This window comes from Leuresthes tenuis, unplaced genomic scaffold (genome assembly GCF_036924035.1).
Source record: "Leuresthes tenuis unplaced genomic scaffold, fLeuTen1.0.hap1 SCAF_13, whole genome shotgun sequence".
NCBI lineage: Eukaryota > Metazoa > Chordata > Actinopteri > Atheriniformes > Atherinopsidae > Leuresthes > Leuresthes tenuis.
In genome coordinates, this window is record NW_027325367.1 from 17571013 (window position 1) to 17589133 (window position 18121).

An 18121-nucleotide genomic window follows, 5' to 3' on the forward strand; every position below is an offset into this window, starting at 1 on the left:
TACAGCCAAGATCTTTTGCATATCTACATAGCCTCAGGTCACAAATGTCAAACCTAATGACAGAATAATGTGGATGTGGCTTTCACTATGTATGTCTCAGAAGTTACATGAGAAAAATAAGTGAGTAGTTTGCAACAGCACTACAATTGTTTGTGCAAACGTGACAATCTGACCACAAGCCCAACGCCCTGCGGGCGTTTCACTGCAAATAAATGCTGCTATTTTAGCCTTGATGTTTTTCATGGAAGCACATCGAGTGTATCCTCAGGGTCTGTGTTCAAGCCAGATGTCAAGAATCATTTCAAACTCCTTTTCTTTAAAGCAGCTGAAATTTGCACTGTTTTCATAGCATGTCTTCTTCTGTCTTTTCCCTGTCGCGGTTTTCGTTACAGACATCTTAAGTTGTTTATTCTGTGTGGTTCCTCCACTACAGCAGAGCTATGTTTGGAGCAATTGCTGCTCGTGTGTTAGAAAGATTCTGTAAAGAAAATGAAGGAGAAATTCTTAAAACCTGGTGCAGACATGGAAGAGGGTGCTTGATTTTGTTATGGGTTTGGATAACTTGGCTCTGGTTGAGGACTGTGTAGGACGATATAACTTTAAAAAAAGGTTTCCTTTAGGTTTTTTTTTTTTATCAATCTGGTGATCTTTAGACTGTAGATTGCTTTCATATACTTTTAAGATGCACCAAGTGTTAAGGCCAAGTGTTAAAATGATTGATAGGCTCCATGCTGATCCAGTTTTCTGAAAATTGCCCCTCAAGAAGCATTTTTATACAAAATGCATAAATACATTCCTTCCCTAATGTTAAGAAAACCATTTTGTTTGAATGAAATAATTGACTAGTTTGATTTAAGAAAGACCTATGCAACATATGAGTTTACACTGTTTTTATAGCATCTTCTGCAGTCTTCTCTGCACCGAAAAGACCAAAATAGATCCACGGCGAGAGTAATTCGTGAGTATGCATTCACCGGTTGTCTGGAAATACCCAGTGAATGCTGATTGGACATCTTAATAGTCCTCATTGTAAAGCTGGTCATTAACCAGTCACTTCAGTGCGGTGGCTCTAGCTCTTTCAGACAAAAACGACAATGATGTTCAGGAGAAAGTTCAGACGGTTTGGACCAGTCTTTTGCCCCAGTTGTTGTTCAGACAAGTACTTCCCAGAGACATTCTGCTGCCGAGAGGACAGAGGAGGAAAAATGTGATGCAAAAGAACACATCCCATCCATTCGGTCAAACAAACATAACGTGTTGGGCACACAAACAAGACGTCTGATTAAAAGAGTCATTACTTTAAAGGTCTTGCTGGATAGTATGAGATTACCGGGATGGCGACATGTAATTTTTTTTCATCAGAGTGTGGCTGCAGGAGCAGCTCTAACACCTCTCTCCTCAGCTACATGGGCAGGCAGAGACTGCAGACATAGCGGTAACTGTGAAGGAGGAGAGTTACACTGCTTGTTAACAACAGAAGGTGTAATCCTGAACATATCACAGAGAGGGAGTGTGTTTGCACCCCAGATGTTGAATTGTTGAACCTGCTTATACTGCACTCCTACCGCACTTCCTCTCTCCTACACTTCAACTTTCTACAGGTTTTACAGTTGGTTTATATTTAATTTGTCATCTATAACATTAGAATATCTTTGATCAAGATTAATACTGCAGCAATATAATTTCCCTTCACTTAAGATAATTTTTAAGTGAAGTGAATTGAAGACACATCAATATTTGTATTTGATTTGATTCATGTTGGATTAGATTTTATCACAATGGTTTTTACATGATTTTAAACCTAAATCTACCAACCTATGATTATAATCAAACACTGTTGTGCACAATCAAAGCTTTTACAGCAGACATTTAAGTCACAGATGTGAGCTTTTATAGCAAATAGTTTGGTTTCGTGGAAAAGGCTCTGTTTGACCGAGGAATTAATCCAAGCAGTAGCGAGGACTCCTCTGAGAAACTAATCCCCTGATTAGTGAAAACAGATTTCCTGTGTTCAAAACAGCAAAACCTTTTCCTTTTCACTTCCACTTACTGTTGCGTGAAGGACAATATAACTGGGGGATAGTACTTCAAGAAAATATTGCCCCCTGAACTTTCAACCTCTTTTTTGGACGTCCATCATTCTGTAAAGCTAAATTTGAAATAAAGAACAAAAAGTGCGACACTACTATTACTACTACTACTACTACTACTACTACTACTACTACTACTACTACTACTACTATACACAATAACACTTCAAGTCATTTTTTTGTTGTACTGGCTCAACTATGTAGCTTCTGACAGACCAGTCTTGGGGGCTTCTGACATTCCAAACACTACGGTCCACAGAATAATAAGGTCAGTAGGGCATTGCTTGTGCTCTTGAATGCCTTGTTTCCTTAACCAGAAAAGATTAAGGATGTAGGTGCTGGCCTTACCTCGATAGCAGGCTTCTAAGCATTTCAGATGGTATTTGATGACTACCACATTTGGAGATGAAGGCTCAGAAGTTGGACACCAGCCTGCAAAACAGAATGAGGATACCAAGGATCTTCTGCCAATTGCAGTGTTGATTTTTCCATGTCTTTAAGACCATGATTACAGTAGTATCTGTCAAAATTGGTGGTAGCATACATTATTTTCATACCCAAATTGTTTTTTTAAAAAGGCACATTTTATCATGTCATCAATTTCATAGTCTGTCATTGTCATTTTCTTAAGTTATGACTGCACATATAACATGCATGTTGCATAAAATGTCTCTACTGTGTTCTGTGTATTCCACTTGTTAGCTTGTCGTCAAACATTCAAACTGTTCCACTGCTGCCGTTTCCTCTGACAGCTCCGTAAGCACTGTGGCTGTTTCAAAGTGGGTAGTGGCATGTTTTCTCTCAATTTCAGCGTCAGTAAATCTGTGACTGACCTCGCTGTCGGTTGAAGAAAGCTGTCAACAAGCAGTCACTTAAATCTGGCTTTACCATGTTGATTTCCCTGGGATTTTTAGGTCATGTCGGATTTGAGTAGTTCTTTGAATGGGTGGTTGCTGCCCGTCGCCTGCCTTCTCTCTCTTGTTGGACTCTAGTCACCTCAAAAGACTGGATCAACGACAGCTTGAGCTAACACAGACTCCTGGCTGGATAAAGAGATGAGTGCTAGTAGGGTGATAGATCCAGCACTGAGCAGCAATCTACTGTATTTTAAGGAGGCAGCTGTTGCCTCCCCTGTCTCTACACAGAACCCATATGCTGGAAAATATCAGATTAAAATGAGATAGCACAACACTCATATGAAAGCTTCTCTGCCTAAGTAAAAGGTGGCGGTGCTGGGCCACCACCCGTTTTACAGGCATGATTTCTGTTTTAGGCTCTATGGCTTTTTTTCTGTCAGATATATTGCACATAAAAGTCCAACAAATGTTTTTCTTTTTAATATCACATTTTGGGAGATGGTCTCCAATATGTAAAAACCTGTCCCCTAAGTGTCCTTGTGCTGTCTGAAGCATGGTTCCCACCTGTCAAACAAATCTGCTTGCATTGCACTGACCTACCTTTAAAACTACAAATATGCAGATGCTTTGCAGCCACATTTTGTTGGTTTTAACGTCTTAACAATGAGCAAAGATGGCAAATGAGTCTTTGTCTGTGAGAGAAAATTCGAGAGTTTTCATACACGTTTATTTCTCTTTATGGCACATATCCTGTCAGGGGAGTCAAGGGTAACACCTACACCACTTTCTTTTTTCATGATGCATACTGTGGAATCTAGTGCACCGAATGTCCAATTCAAAGAAAAAGTGCTCCGCTCCCACTTCTTCCCCAACCTCTGCACAGATTAATTAAAAAGTTTTGATGGTTCTTTTCTTAGAACATCAACATTTAAGTGACAAACTGCTCAATTGCCACTTGTAATCCGTCCCATAGCAGCCTGATGGTCCACAGCCGTGTTAAAGTTGTGTCCACAATACTAAATGTGTAGTTCTGCTCATACAGGACACAAACCAAATCACCAGCATACCTCTTAAGATAACACTGAATGTACCAAAATATAAGTACATGTGTGACCAAGTGAGGAAATGCCAGGATGGCTCGATTTCATTTTTCATCCATGTAGTGTTTGCGGTATTTCAAGGATTTCAGATAAGGCTCGAATGATGTTTTTGAAAGCCTAATATAAGCAAGGAAAAAAAAAGGGCAGCAGCTCTTATTAGCATGCACACTTGCTGGCTGTGAATGCTCCACTTATTTCCCAGAGTTATTACTTCAAGAGCTTGCTGGGTAAACACTGAATGAAGCAGACCACTGTAAATGATTCAAAAATGGCTTTTATTAACAGTTTGGTTGTATTCCTATTCTTTGCATATGAACCACATTTTCATATTTCCCGTTAGTTTTGTTGTTCTCCCCAAAAGTAATTTAACTTCTAAATAGTTTACAACTTTTACAACAGTCAGACTGATTAACTATACTTCATGTATAGCTATACTTCCCATGTTTTGAGATGTCCCAAAGAACACAGCAGAAATTAGCTTCATTCGGTGCAATTCATTTCAACGAATGATGTATCATTGAATTTCTTTTTGAGGTTCACAAGAAGATTCAATAGGTGTCATGTTATCCTCACCCTTAGTCTGGTCTCCATTTAGAAGCGAATCAAATCTAAAGCAAAACTCTAGACAGTAAGAGATAAATGTTATCAGACATGTTTCTGGACTGGTTTTAGAGGACATAGACTGGGTGCAGACTTGCCAGATGGTGGCAGTATGGGCTATGTTGCCAGAGATTGTTATTCGGTAGAAGAACAGGAAACAAAAATCAAGGAGGAAACAACAACTGTCGTGGACATTCACAAGTGGAAAACTGACTTTGCTCTTTAGGGAACTTTCACCACTGGGAATATCTGAGTCTTTACCAGGTCAGACATAATTTGCAAAGTTGTTTCCATTCCCTAACGCGCATCAAGTCTTTGTTGAAACCGACCAAAAACTGAAGCAAGCGAGCATACATAGTGTATTCCTCTTTTTGAGAATGAAGTCTCATATAGAAATGGGGAAAAGGGAAAAGGGGGAATATTGCAAAAATGTACAGACTTTCAGATCTTTTGAGTCTGAACTGCACACAGCTCTGCCTTCTAGCCTGTGTGCATTGATGCAACATGACTCAATACCAACAAACCAACACTGAACACAAAAGTTATCACATGAAATGATGTGATAGCCATTTTTAATGTGTTAATCCATCTGAATACTAGCCTGTGGGTCTGCAAAGCCCTATCTGACTGTAACTGTACGTGATAGTTCTGAAGAAACTTGAACATAGTTCCATGGTAAATTATATGAAGAAAAAAAAATCTATTGTGTGTGTTTGTGTGTAAAGCCATTGCTTAGAGGTTATGTTCTCTGTGAAAAAGGGTCTTGTTCAGGAACTGAGATTTGGTGTGCGAGTATACCCCGCTGTATATGTCCACTTTTCCCCTCTCCACTGGTGGATGAAGGCATCTGTCTATCTCAGTCTCTTCAGCAAGCTCAATCATGTCTCCGAAAGCAGGAGAGTTACAGATTTCATTGACTTACAGTTGATGAAACAACTCCAAAACAAATCCATCTGTATCAGACCCTGTAGCCTTTATGTCATCAACTGTAAGTTGTAGCTCAACAGTGGTGCCCACATTTCTCCAAATAACACACCTGCTGGCTGTCTGCTGCAAGCCGTGCTCAATCTTGTCCCGCACTGAAGCAGCAGGTTGTTTAACTACATTTGTTTAAAGACCTGTTGTTTAAGCCAGGACACTGGGTCCACTAGCCCAACTAATTGTCTTTTTTCCAGTATACAAGCACAGGTGGGTAATTGATTTGGGTAGAATAGCCTTATTGACCAACATATGTCCACTTTACCAGAATAGGTACCAATATACATCTTTCATCCTGTTAATATTGACCTATTACATCTCGGACCAAAACTGGCAGTTCAGCATCATGGTGAGTGGCGAGCTAGACGCCTTCACTTGTCTGTACATATCGTACAATTTACCTCTTTTTTTTTTTTAAATGAGAGAAACATGTTTCTCTTTGTGGTTATCTATTACCAGTTTCTTATTCTTGTGCTGAGATCTGAGTGGACCTCGTGGGAAGTTGATAGTGCAAGTGGCTAAACAAAAGGACAAACTGCTTTTGGCTCTCATTCTCAACCTCAAGCTTTTACCACCAAAACTCCTATGTTTCCAAGAGAATATTCCACAAGGTCCTCATCTGGGCCCACCTTGTAAGGAGAACCTGAAACTAAAATATCGATCTCGTCAAGGTAGTATTCCGTTAACATCAATACCAGCTGTAGTTCTTTTTAAAATTTCTTTAATCAGTACAGCACTTCTTTTTTTTATTGTTAATGTTACTGCTTTCATCATCATGTCTGCATAGCTGTGGTGCAAACACCATCTATAAAATGACAAATTATGGAAGTGTCTGCTTCCATTCATGGCTAGAAATGGGAGTGGAAGTAAGTTTGTGCACAGCAATATAGTTTCAGGATAGTTGAGATTTATAAAACAACATGTAAACACAGCTTTATAAATCTGGCAAAAATAAAAATTGTGGATGCACATTGCTGCCTTTATGCGGAAACACAGTTCTATGCTCCTGGCCACTGATGACGACGTTTATGAGAGCTTGAGATTAATTTTTTGTAGCTCTACAACTGGGAGCATGTGGAGATTATCCTCCATATGATTTAACTCGTCAATCATATGGTCAATCATCGACCCTAAAAACCTGCAACTCTTTTCATAATGCTCCTTAGTATAATCCACTATTGCAATTATTGCACAGTGAGATTTGATGTCAAAATTAGAAATGCTATTATTCTCTTTGCATGTCAAACCTGTTGTATGTCTGAGACAATTAAAAGTATGTGTCCTAAGGTTTATTATCAACAATGCCAACTGAATAATGTCCGTCTCTTCTAACTATATTAAACTATATTAATGGCACTAAAAAACAAACAAACAAAAAACTTTTATGGATTTGGTTCAGAGTTTAAGGAAAATAATGCATATGCAGACACCAGACAAAGGAGTTTAAGCAAAAAAAAGGAAAAAAACGATCAGATAAAACTGCCTGCACAGCCTAGCCCGGAGAATAAGAGGAAAGAAAGGTCTAGTAACAAAAACTAAGTAAATTGAAAATAAAATTCAGGAGGTAAAAGAAGACAGAAGGATGCAGGAGAAACAAACTTTGCTTTTATGTTAGAAAGCAAAGACTCAACAATCTTGTAATCCCAAGGAGATACATGAAGAAAGAAAGCTATTTCAAAGTGTAACAGTAAGAATTAAAAAATAAAGACAGAACACAAAAACTGTGTTCTATTTTTGCGTCCTTGATTCTTAGTCCTATGAACGATACAAACTAAAAGGCAGGGAAGAGGCCCTTAAAAAGAGAAGTCATGGCAACAATCAGACAAAACAGATCAAAAGCAAAGATATCTGTTCTTATCAAATGTAAAATGAAACATCATTGCCTTGGATGTCTCGCATTATTAAGTAAACTATAAGACGTTGGTTTGAAATGACAGCTCCAAAGCTGTCGTTTTAAACCAATGTCAATTAAATATGTGCGGCACAGCTGGTTCGTCACTCTCTTTTTTTTTTCTTTTCTTATAGCCTACAGCTGTAATTTTATATTGGGCAGATGAGCATTCAATGTTTGTCACAGCTTATACTTTTACAATGAACTCAATTTATGATACAGTGTGATGTGTTGTATCCCTTGATGACATGGCTGCCAAAAAGACCAAAACACCTGCACCCTTGTTCATAGTTCCTCCATCGAGCTTGCTCTTTCCCCCATCTCTCACCTCAAAAACATTCTTTAAGACAAATGCTAAAGATTAATATTGTACAAATGTTCGTAACGTATGTTTCTGTTTAAAACAATGTTAAATTATGTTGAAAGCTATGAGATGATAACCATCGGACCATTAAATGTTGTCAATATTTAATAAAGGAAGCAATCATTCGTACACAATGCATCAACATGATGTATTTTTGTCTTCAAGCATTGGAAACTTTATTGCTGATGCTATCGCCATAGGGCACATGCACGTGTAGCAATATGCAGAGCTATAAGTCAAACAAGAAGGGATTGCAGTGTTCAACAAAAGATTATGTGATCCTGGACATGTTACTGGGAAGGAGTGAATCTGCATTCCGGATGTTGGGCTGTTGTCTATTGAGAAAATTCACCTGTTACCTGCCAATGCTCAATGTGAGCCATGTTAATGCTAATATGGATATTTTGCTAAGCAAACTTTTTCTTCTGCGCCTTTACGAAACGCTTCCCGAAATGAAGATTTTTGGACAGTTAGTTCTCAGATTATCCGATGCACACGACAGACAAAAGTTTTGAGAATTTTTAATTTTTTTTTTACACATGCCCAGTGTTGCATTGTGTAATGAGCATGCACAGGAAACCTTAACAACAATGGTACCTATAAACTGTTTTTTTTTGTGTGTTTTTCTTTGGCTATCATCACCATAAACTGTAACATCATGTTGAGCATCAACTCTACTTCATTCACATAAACAAATTGCATCAGTCTTTTTTCTATTGTCTATCTATTGTTCTAGTTTAGATGTTTCTGCCAAAGAAGAATGAGCTCACAAAGCATGCTCAGAATGTTCTTGTCATGTATTTTGACCTGTTGGTAATTTAGACATTTACGAACACCTAGCCATCTGGCCAGGCATGACTATTTCAGGGGGTGGGAATTACTGCGTTCTCGTCTGGATGGGGATATTTTCTCAAATGGAAAACATTTGACCCCAACACCTGGCGCAGACGTTGTTAGTCCACGCTATGTCTGAGCCAACTTGGCTTTGTTTCAATGTCTCTGGTTCATGTTACCTCTTCTGTTCTAAGGGCAGCAACAATATCACTGCGCCAGCTTACTAGCTATGTCAGCAGCCTGGCCGATATCAATAAGTCCTTCCACTGCCTACAAAAGGCTTGTCTGAAAGGCAACATGGAGAATCTCCTCGTGACAATGAGGAGAGAAATGAAAATGCGGCAACACCCACAAAGGGACTAGTTGTGAATAAGTGTGTGTGTATGTGTATATATTTACATAGACGTGTGTTAAAGATCCATACATTCTATCACATTATGTCATGATGTAAACAAGCAGTCATAAACACTATTATGCTCACTGGAAAGATAATTCAATACAGTATTAAGTTGTAGCAAAACAATGGATGGATGATGCAGCTGTGCAACACATCATATTTAATTGACGTTGCTCTGAAGTGACAGCTCTGAGGCAAAGATGTCTCAGTTTGTTAAATGTCTTGTTGCCAGCACTGCTCTCTCCTCTCGTCCCTTACTTGCCAGCTCTGCTCATCTTGGCTGGAAGGGTCTAAGATGTATGTGCAAACCGAGAATTTAGGCAAGGGGTTTAGTGACAGAATTCAAGGTATGAAATAGTCAAGTGGGTTAATCTAAAATTTTAAAGCAACAGGATTTATTGTGGAGTGAAAACTGTAACCCTATGAAGACTTCAGTATTATAGCTTACTTGATGTGTGATCCAATCTAGCAGGTCACAGGTGCATCTAACCAGTGTCTGGATGACTAAATGACTTTAATGGATTGATGAAGCTATTAATGTTATGTAAATCATGTCTGAAAAGGTCTAAATAGAAGCAGCAAGAGCATAAAGAGCTCGAGTGGAGCTGACATTGCATGTTTAATTAGTTAACAGCCTGAAGTGTGGTGAAGATTTTTCTTTAAGTAGAGCTGCAAATTACTGATTAGTTGCCTTTCTCTAGTTCTCCAACCTAATAATCACATTTATTTAGTGTGGTCAAAGTATCAAGTGAAAGAACTTGTTCTTTGCTAGAACACATGTTGTCATTACTGGTCATGTAATGGCAACATGTCCATAAGTATATGGGATTTTATAAAGTAGTGAAATGATTAAAAAACGGGGTTAACTGATTTCCTGTGTAAATGATCTTTTTTAGTTAATTTTGGTTTTAATATCTACTAGCTTGATGGATTTTCCTGAGATTTCTGTCATAAAGCCAGTTCAATGGAAGTGAATGGAATGGTGTTAAAATAATTATTGTTTGTTTAAAAAAAAAAGTCAAGGATAGATCAAAGTTCTGGTGTTATTCTTCTGTTATATGTGCACTCAAAAACCCTATGCTAATGAGTTGAGCTAGCAAGTCAAGGCAAGAGCCTGGCAACTTCAGCCATGTGTCAGTGTATATGTTGATTCTAGCTGCTTTTGGTAGAAGTTATGTAAAACTACCAGGTTCCTCAAATCTCAAATCTCTTTCCCTTTGGCTCTGTGCTCAATTAATCCACTGAGTATTTCAGTCACTTGTGTAACTTTGGCTCTCTGGGAGATGACCAGCCCTCAAACCTTATAGTGTTGTTGCCTCTACACCACATTACCCCAGTGTGTAATCACACCAGTAATTATGTGCACATACAGTCCAGTAAAAACTTGGCGCTTCAATCTAGGAAACTTGAATTCGATTCTCTGAGGTGGTGAGTTGCCAGATCTTAATTGATTTTGCATTTCTGCTCCACTCTTCACAATTTTTTCATTATTCCTGTTCATTCTAACTACACAACCCAAATTCTGACATCCAGGGAACATGCTTTTCCCTGATGCCAGTTGATTCCATGGAAAACTCTGAGTTTCTGGCTCCAGAAACGCTGATTTGAGTTAGTTTAGTCAACTCTGAGAAGTTTCACCTTGAGTTAAGTGCGTGCGCAAAACTATAAAAAGCCAGCATCAATGGAGCCTAGATTCGACGAGTCACTATGGCAACGGGGAAGAGGAGAGCTACGTTTTTCACCAACCTCGAATTGTGCTCATACATCGAGTTTCAACAAGTTTTTAGAAAGAAGTGCAGCACAGCTGCAGCTGCAAAAGAGAGGGTGACGACATGGAAGGACATTGCTGCTCGGGTCAGTGCGTAAGTTTAAATGTAGTCCTTTGCGATCACAATAATATTACAGGGGAAAACTGCTTGAATGGTAGCCTATTCATTTATTTCATTTAGGTGCATTCCCACGGGGGAGAAGCACACTTGGCAGCAACTTCAGATGAAATATAAAAACATTGTTCAAACATTTTGAGCTTTTTTTACACTGTAAAGTAAATATTAAGTGTCTATTTGGCTGTGCAGGTGATTTATCCCCAACATAATGCTGTTTTCACGCACATAAATGTCTTCTCCTCTATATCATGTTCTATTAAATGATTTAGCCTATTTAAACTAACACAGACAACAGAAAGAAGGCAGATGCCCGTAAAACGGGCGGTGACCTTTAACTTAGGCAGAGAAGCTGGCCCTAAGCCCAAATATTGGAAGGCCAGTGGCTGAGGGACTCCCTGCAGGGAGCTCATCCTCTGAGTCCACCCCTCAAACCACAAGTGCCTTTATAAAATGTAATAGGCCTATAGATATCTTTTTAAAGCCTATTCATACAAATATTTATTTGTCTTTTATGTCTTTTTTTTTCTTTTATCCCAACAGATTCTGATGGTACCGCTCAAAAAGATAATTATCTGGAAATGCTTAAACATCTATGATAACCATCTCCCGACGAATATTTAATTCTCTGCGCAGTAATGCTGCACCTTCATCCACGGGATTGTTATCAAAAGGTCATGCCATGTTCATGAAAAAAGTCGCCTCCTACAGTGCCTAATGGACTTCTAGAACTAGAAGAACTAGGCTACGCCAAAACTCGCCTGCTGACTGAATGAATGAGGAAATCAAATGGCGTGGGTGGCTGAAAGAGGGCGGAGACAGAGAGAAACTCAAGTTTTTTTGAGAAAAACCTGGTCCCGACCAGGTTAGGTTCATGGAGTCTGTTACTACGGTAACTGACCGAGAGCTTAAGTTACCTCTCTGTCTGAAACAGACTAGAGTTACCCCTCTTTCTCTGGTTTGAGTTACCTCCCTTTGTTAAACGGAAAACTCAGAGTTTCCCTCATTTCAGGATTAGTAAACTCAAAGTTTTCACTAAACCTGCTTTGTTAAACAGACATCTGCCCTGAAAAATCATGAACAGCAACTTTGTGATTCACTAAATCACAGTTCTTGGCCTTTGAACATGTTTTTAATCAAGCATTGACTCCAACACATAATATTTCTATTATTTCTTCAAAGCTCTGAATATGCTTTACTGAGGCTTCATTTGTTCATTCAATCATCGTACAGTTGCTTTACAGAGAGTTTCTCTCATGCTGCGAGAGTAATGATTGCTGATTCTGCAGGCACAAAAAAGCTTCCTTTTTTTGTTAAGTATTTACAAATGATTAAATAATTAAATTTGCCCCAGCTGAGAGCGTTTCTCAAAAGCAGCACATAGATTCTATACCCGCCTCATCCGTCGGTCAGGTCGAGGGGGGGCTGGAGCCTGTCCCGCCGGTCATTGGGCAAGAGGCAGGGAACACCCTGGACAGGTCGCCAGTCCATCACGGGGCCACACAGAGACAAACAACCACACACACGCTCACTCCTGAGGACAATTTTTTTAGAGACACCAATTAACCTAACATGCATGTTTTTGGACAGTGGGAGGAAGCTGGAGTACCCAAAGAGAACCTACACATACACAGCAAGAACATGTAAACTCCACAAACTGAACCTGGAACCCTCTGGCTGTGAGGCGACGATGCTAACCACCACACCACCGTGTGATTATGTAGTTATTTTTTGGAAGATATGCATTGATATTTTGTTTTGAATCTATTTCTGTTCATTTTGCAGTTTATTATTTTTTTCAGTATTTTTCAGTTCGAAATATTTTGAATGAAAAATCACAAATTTTCAGAAATCAGTGAAGTCAGTGACTATATCTGTCATGTTCCGTGTTATTTTGATGTTTTTGTCATTCTGTTTCTTGTTTAAGTTCTGCCATTTCCTCACTCACTTCCTCAGTCTCGCTCCAGTCCAGTCACCAGCTCCACTCCCTTCACTTGTGATCATTTATCCTCAGCTGCAGTCATTCACCAGTCACTCTCCCCATAGTATTCCCTGTTTTGTCACGGCATTTACCAGATTCTCACCGTTACCCTCCTTCGTGCTACTCCCAGTTCCTTGTCTCCGTTTTGGTCAGTCAGTTAGCGCTACTAATTCAATGTTTGATTTTGTTTTTCCATGTTTGATAATTTTTGGTGTTTTTCCGACTTTGTTTTAAAAAATGAATAGTTTCAATTAATCTTTACCTCTTAGCTCTCGCTCCGCGTCTGCACCTGGGTTCTCCTTCCTCACCTCCACCATTGAAACGTGACAATATCCCCACTAAGAGAAATTGAATTGATAAACAGTTCATGAAGATGAACAGCAAACAACAAACGACATTAACAAAACATCTCATATTTGGTTCTGTTATTCAGCATTTGATTAGTCACATAAATGGGAACGTCAGTTTTAATGTGTGTCCTCATCACTGCTGAGGTGTGAAGTGCAACAGCGGGGTGGTTTGACTGGGACGTTATCATGTTTTTCATCTGTCACTTTTCATACAAGGAAAGGCTTTCAAGGTTGACATAATGATGTAGTTTGGTAACGGGCTGTCACAAATGTTCTCAGCTGTCAGAGGTGAGATATCCATTTGTACAGATTAACAAGGCAGGATCCTCTGGCCAAGAAATGTCTACTATGAAACAGATCCTCTCCTGGTTGGAACACTGTACAGCACATTTGTATCTTTTTCATACAGTTGGAAAATGGTGAAGCTTTGAACTGCGGCATCAAGTATAAGAGATAGTTTATTCATTAGGTGGGTTTGAAAGCTTATAAAGATCTACTGTATTGTTTTTTGTAGATTCTTTTCACCACTTTACTTGAAAAAACAAGAATTTGACCAGAAACATACCAGTGTTTTAAAGACTGGGTTTGGATCCAAAATGTGTCGATAAATCAAAGTTACACAATAAAGCAAATTGACTAATTGAGTCAGCGAGACCAGCAATCCGTTTATCAGTGTTCCACCACTTCGGTCCTCGGGAGCCACTGCCCTGCATGTTTGAGATGTATCCCTGCTCCAAGGCTCCTGTTCCAAATTGAGTGGGTCGCTATGACAGCATGTTCTCCAGTTCTACATCAGCCTGTTAATGATCAATTAATTTGAGCAAGGTGTGTCCCAGTAAAAACACAGATACAGATACCCAGCAAAACTTGTCCTCTGTTTCCATGGAGACCCTTTATATGTTTACCCAAATGAATATTTAATGGGCCTTGAATGGGTCTCCCATATTTAATTTGTTTCATGTTTTTTTACATGTTCCCAACTAAATGCAAACAAAAAATATAATGTGTGAACACGAAGTCCTTTCCCCACTTCCCAAAGAAAAATAGCAAATCTATTTGGTTATCCTTTGGACCTAGCTTCAGTAATGTCTGATAATAGGACATTGTCGAGTTTTACTTTCTCCTCATTGGAATGGAGCAATTTCTGACAGAATTTAGGGATTTCTTTCTTCCTTTCAGGGTGAGAAAATAATATATTAATTAAGACATAATATGCCGCTTTTTCACAAGTTGACACAATTTCCAGAGGCTTTTATGAAATGGCTGGGTCATGCTTTGGTCAAAATACCACAGGGATAAAGTTACCACTGCACTCTTCTCAAACATGTCTGTCGTGCAAAATCCCACGAGTTGTACAAATATCAAGAAGTGTACATATTATAAAGGAAACAGTCTTTGGGGTGGAAGTGGAAAAAAGAAAATCGAACAGAAACTCATTCTTTCATGTGTATTCAGTAGAGGTTCTACGTTAGTGCACCACTGAAGAGAGGAGTGAAAGGGACCAACTTATTAAATGAAGACGATCCCCTGTGACGCAGACACACACTGCTCAGTCTGAGCAAAGGAACAAAGAAAAGAGAACTGTTCAGCTTATAAGCTTTTTTTTACAATTTTGATTGAAATAACCATTTCAAATATGAAACTCATCCGACTTGATATGTAAGTTGGTATGGCATGACTTAACTTACAGAATCAAACTCATTTTCATGTTAAATGCACTTTGTTTCCAGTTAAAAAATGTAATTAAATAGTTTTGTTGTTGTTGCGTAGTTCAGGGCTAACAACCTAAGTGACACTTGTGAAGCAAGTCGGGGAATGAAATGAGCTAAATCAGCTATGAATGCCATGGCTGAGGATTTCTTCTTTGAATCTTCAGAGCTCCACTCACAGTCTTATAATGGTCAGGGCCGACAGCTTGGACAGTCTCTGTAGACTATTTTTTTCAGGGTCCAATTCTGAGCACTTGTTGGGTGGGTCTGTATAGCTAATTTACATGTACTGTGATGAACCATTAAAACATACAGCTAGCAAACGACTAAGAGGTAAGATTAAGGAGAAAAGTCAGTAGAAGCAAGGTCTAGCAAAGAGCCAGTGAGAGCCCGGAGCTGGTAGAGAGGACAGCTGAGTTAGGTTTCCTGTTCTGAGAGCTCACAAGCAAACTTGGGCAAGAACTAGCTATGAGGTTTCTTGGCTGTATGAACAAGCCAGTCTCCAGAGCGAGCAAAGCTCGCTCTCTCAAGTGCTCAACTGAAGAATTTGGCAAAACTTGGTTAAACTGGTGGCTCAGCTGAAGGATTCCCACAGCTCTGGAGATCCTGGCTCATCAGACTGGTTGTTCACATACTCATTTGGCCACTAACTTGATAGAGAACTCCTGAGCTAAAATTGAAAGTGGTCAAAGGACCTGGAACCTCCTTGGTTCACTTAATGAGTAAAAAGTTGGTGTCGGCCACTAATCATCTGAGGAGAAATGTTACAAATCATTAAACAGGGCCAGGTTGTTAAAACAGAATGTACCAACAAGCCATTGATCTGTTAGTAAAGTCAAAGTCGCAATTCTTTTGTCACATATATGCTTGATAAAGCCCAGGCTTCACTGTCAGCCCATTCCTTTGTGTTTGGTTTAAGTTTTTACAGTTTAACATTAGGATGGATGATTCATTGATGTTTACAAGTGTTTTTGGTCATGGCAGGTTCCAATGTTGTGCTCATACATGCTAATGAGTGTATCACAGTCAGTCTGGTAATGAGAAGCAAATTTGCATTTAGATCATTTACAACCCAGTCACTCAATTTTGAGATGCAGTCCCCAACTGTGCAAGTATTCCCAAAGCTTGTTCCTTCTGTATACTCTGAAATGCTCCGTTTTTGTTGCGAATAGCAGCAGGAATATAAAAATGTACAACTCTTACTTTTTTCTTTTTGTACAAACGCTTTACTTGTTCACTAAGGAGGAAAAGTTTAAGAAATGGGAGGATAATTTCTTTTTGTTTTGTTTCATAGACATGCAACAGAAACACAATCAGGATTTTGTCCCAAGTTGAGTATTGTAGGTATTGTAAGTTGACAAACTGATGTTTACAACCTCAGAAATGGTCTACTCCGAGGCAAATAAAGGGTCTCAGGTTAAAGTCCTTCTCAAATGTCCACACAATGCCATGGCTGATCAAACCAGAGGAACAAAGCCAGTGGCCTGTTTAGGTTGGCCTAAACAAAAAAGATGTATTCAGTTTAATATATGTCAATCATTCCACATCTGTACATCAGCATCAATGATAGAATGCCACTGGGACTTTTGTACATCTTCCAAGAGCATGTCAACCTTGTGTGACAACTGCTTATCAGGGTCAACAACTTCATACACTGGTTCTTTACTCATAACTTGCTACGGACAGAACAATTGCAACATATTGGTGCTACACTAATATCAACAGTGGACTAAGGTGGCGTACTCAGACAAGAGACATTTACATTTTTAAGCAGACTTGTGTTCAGGAGATGGTTTGGAAGGATCGCTGCTCCCAAAGTGCTCTTTTGCCGAGTGCGTTTATAACAAATAATGTGCACATTGGCCTTAAATTGACTGAAGGAGATCTTAATTCAGAGACACTGCGGTCATACAGTGGAATCAGTTGTTCAACCCTTCATCTAGCACATTGGAAAAGGTGCCATATTCCAACATGACAACGCCTGACCATACATATTACATCTGGCCTTAATATCTTGTAACTAAAAATATGGAGCTTTCCTGCTCCCTGCCAGGAGTTCAGACCTAAACACTATCTGACAGTATTATTCCTCTGTGAGAAGGCATAGTAGTGCCATCATTGGTACAAACAGAGGGAACTGTTAAGAAAAGCAGGGTTTTTAGATTCTGTTAGTATATAAGCAACATACCTGTGCAGTAATAACTTGTGCTCAAGATCAATTCTATGATGACACTACAAAAGAAAATGTAATATATGGTCTTTGTATTACAAAAAACAGGTAAGAAAAAACTTCTTGCGATATACTGATGTAATCAATTGTGATATTTGTCTGAGTTCATTGTGATTCTTGTATAAATTACATATCTACTAATAGTGAACTGAATTCAGGGTCGTACAATATCTTCACAGTTGTATTTAGAACTCCTTTCTTGTTCAACATACAAAACAAATCATTTCTTTGCACTTCGATTCTTTGTCTTGAGCACAAAACCTATCCTGTCTGCGTATTTTTTTTTTCAGGTTTATCTCAGAGTAGCTCCTCTATGTCTGTGCAGCATTGTTTATGTGCACCACATGTAAATTTGATTCAAATGGTATAATGTGAAAGCTTCCACAATGAGAACAGATGGCTGAAAGTCACACTACTGTTTTAGCTTTACACTAACTTCTTTTGTAAAGTTTTGTTTTTTTCTATTTTTAATGCAAGTTTTGTTTTACGTTTTGTGATGGCATCACTGCAATAGGGTGTGCTCTGTTTCAGGTTCATCTGGTATGCTTTAAGCAATTTGCCATCTTTGTACAAACTTTGGTGAGAATTGGCTCTTTCTCCTTTGTCTGTGCATTATACATGTAGCCAAAATATAGTCATGAGTCAAGGTTTTCATAACTTATATCGTTCAGACTGCTCAAACTAGCTTCTTCTCCAGTTTACTTTTTTTCTTAAAGCTAACTGGCTGCATTTAGAGGTTGCATATTTATGGTAAAGACATGAGATTGTTTTATTGATAAAAATGGAAGTCTTTGCAAAACATTGAATTAAAATCAAATTTCGAATCTCCAGATTTAAAACTTTATTTCTTCAATGTC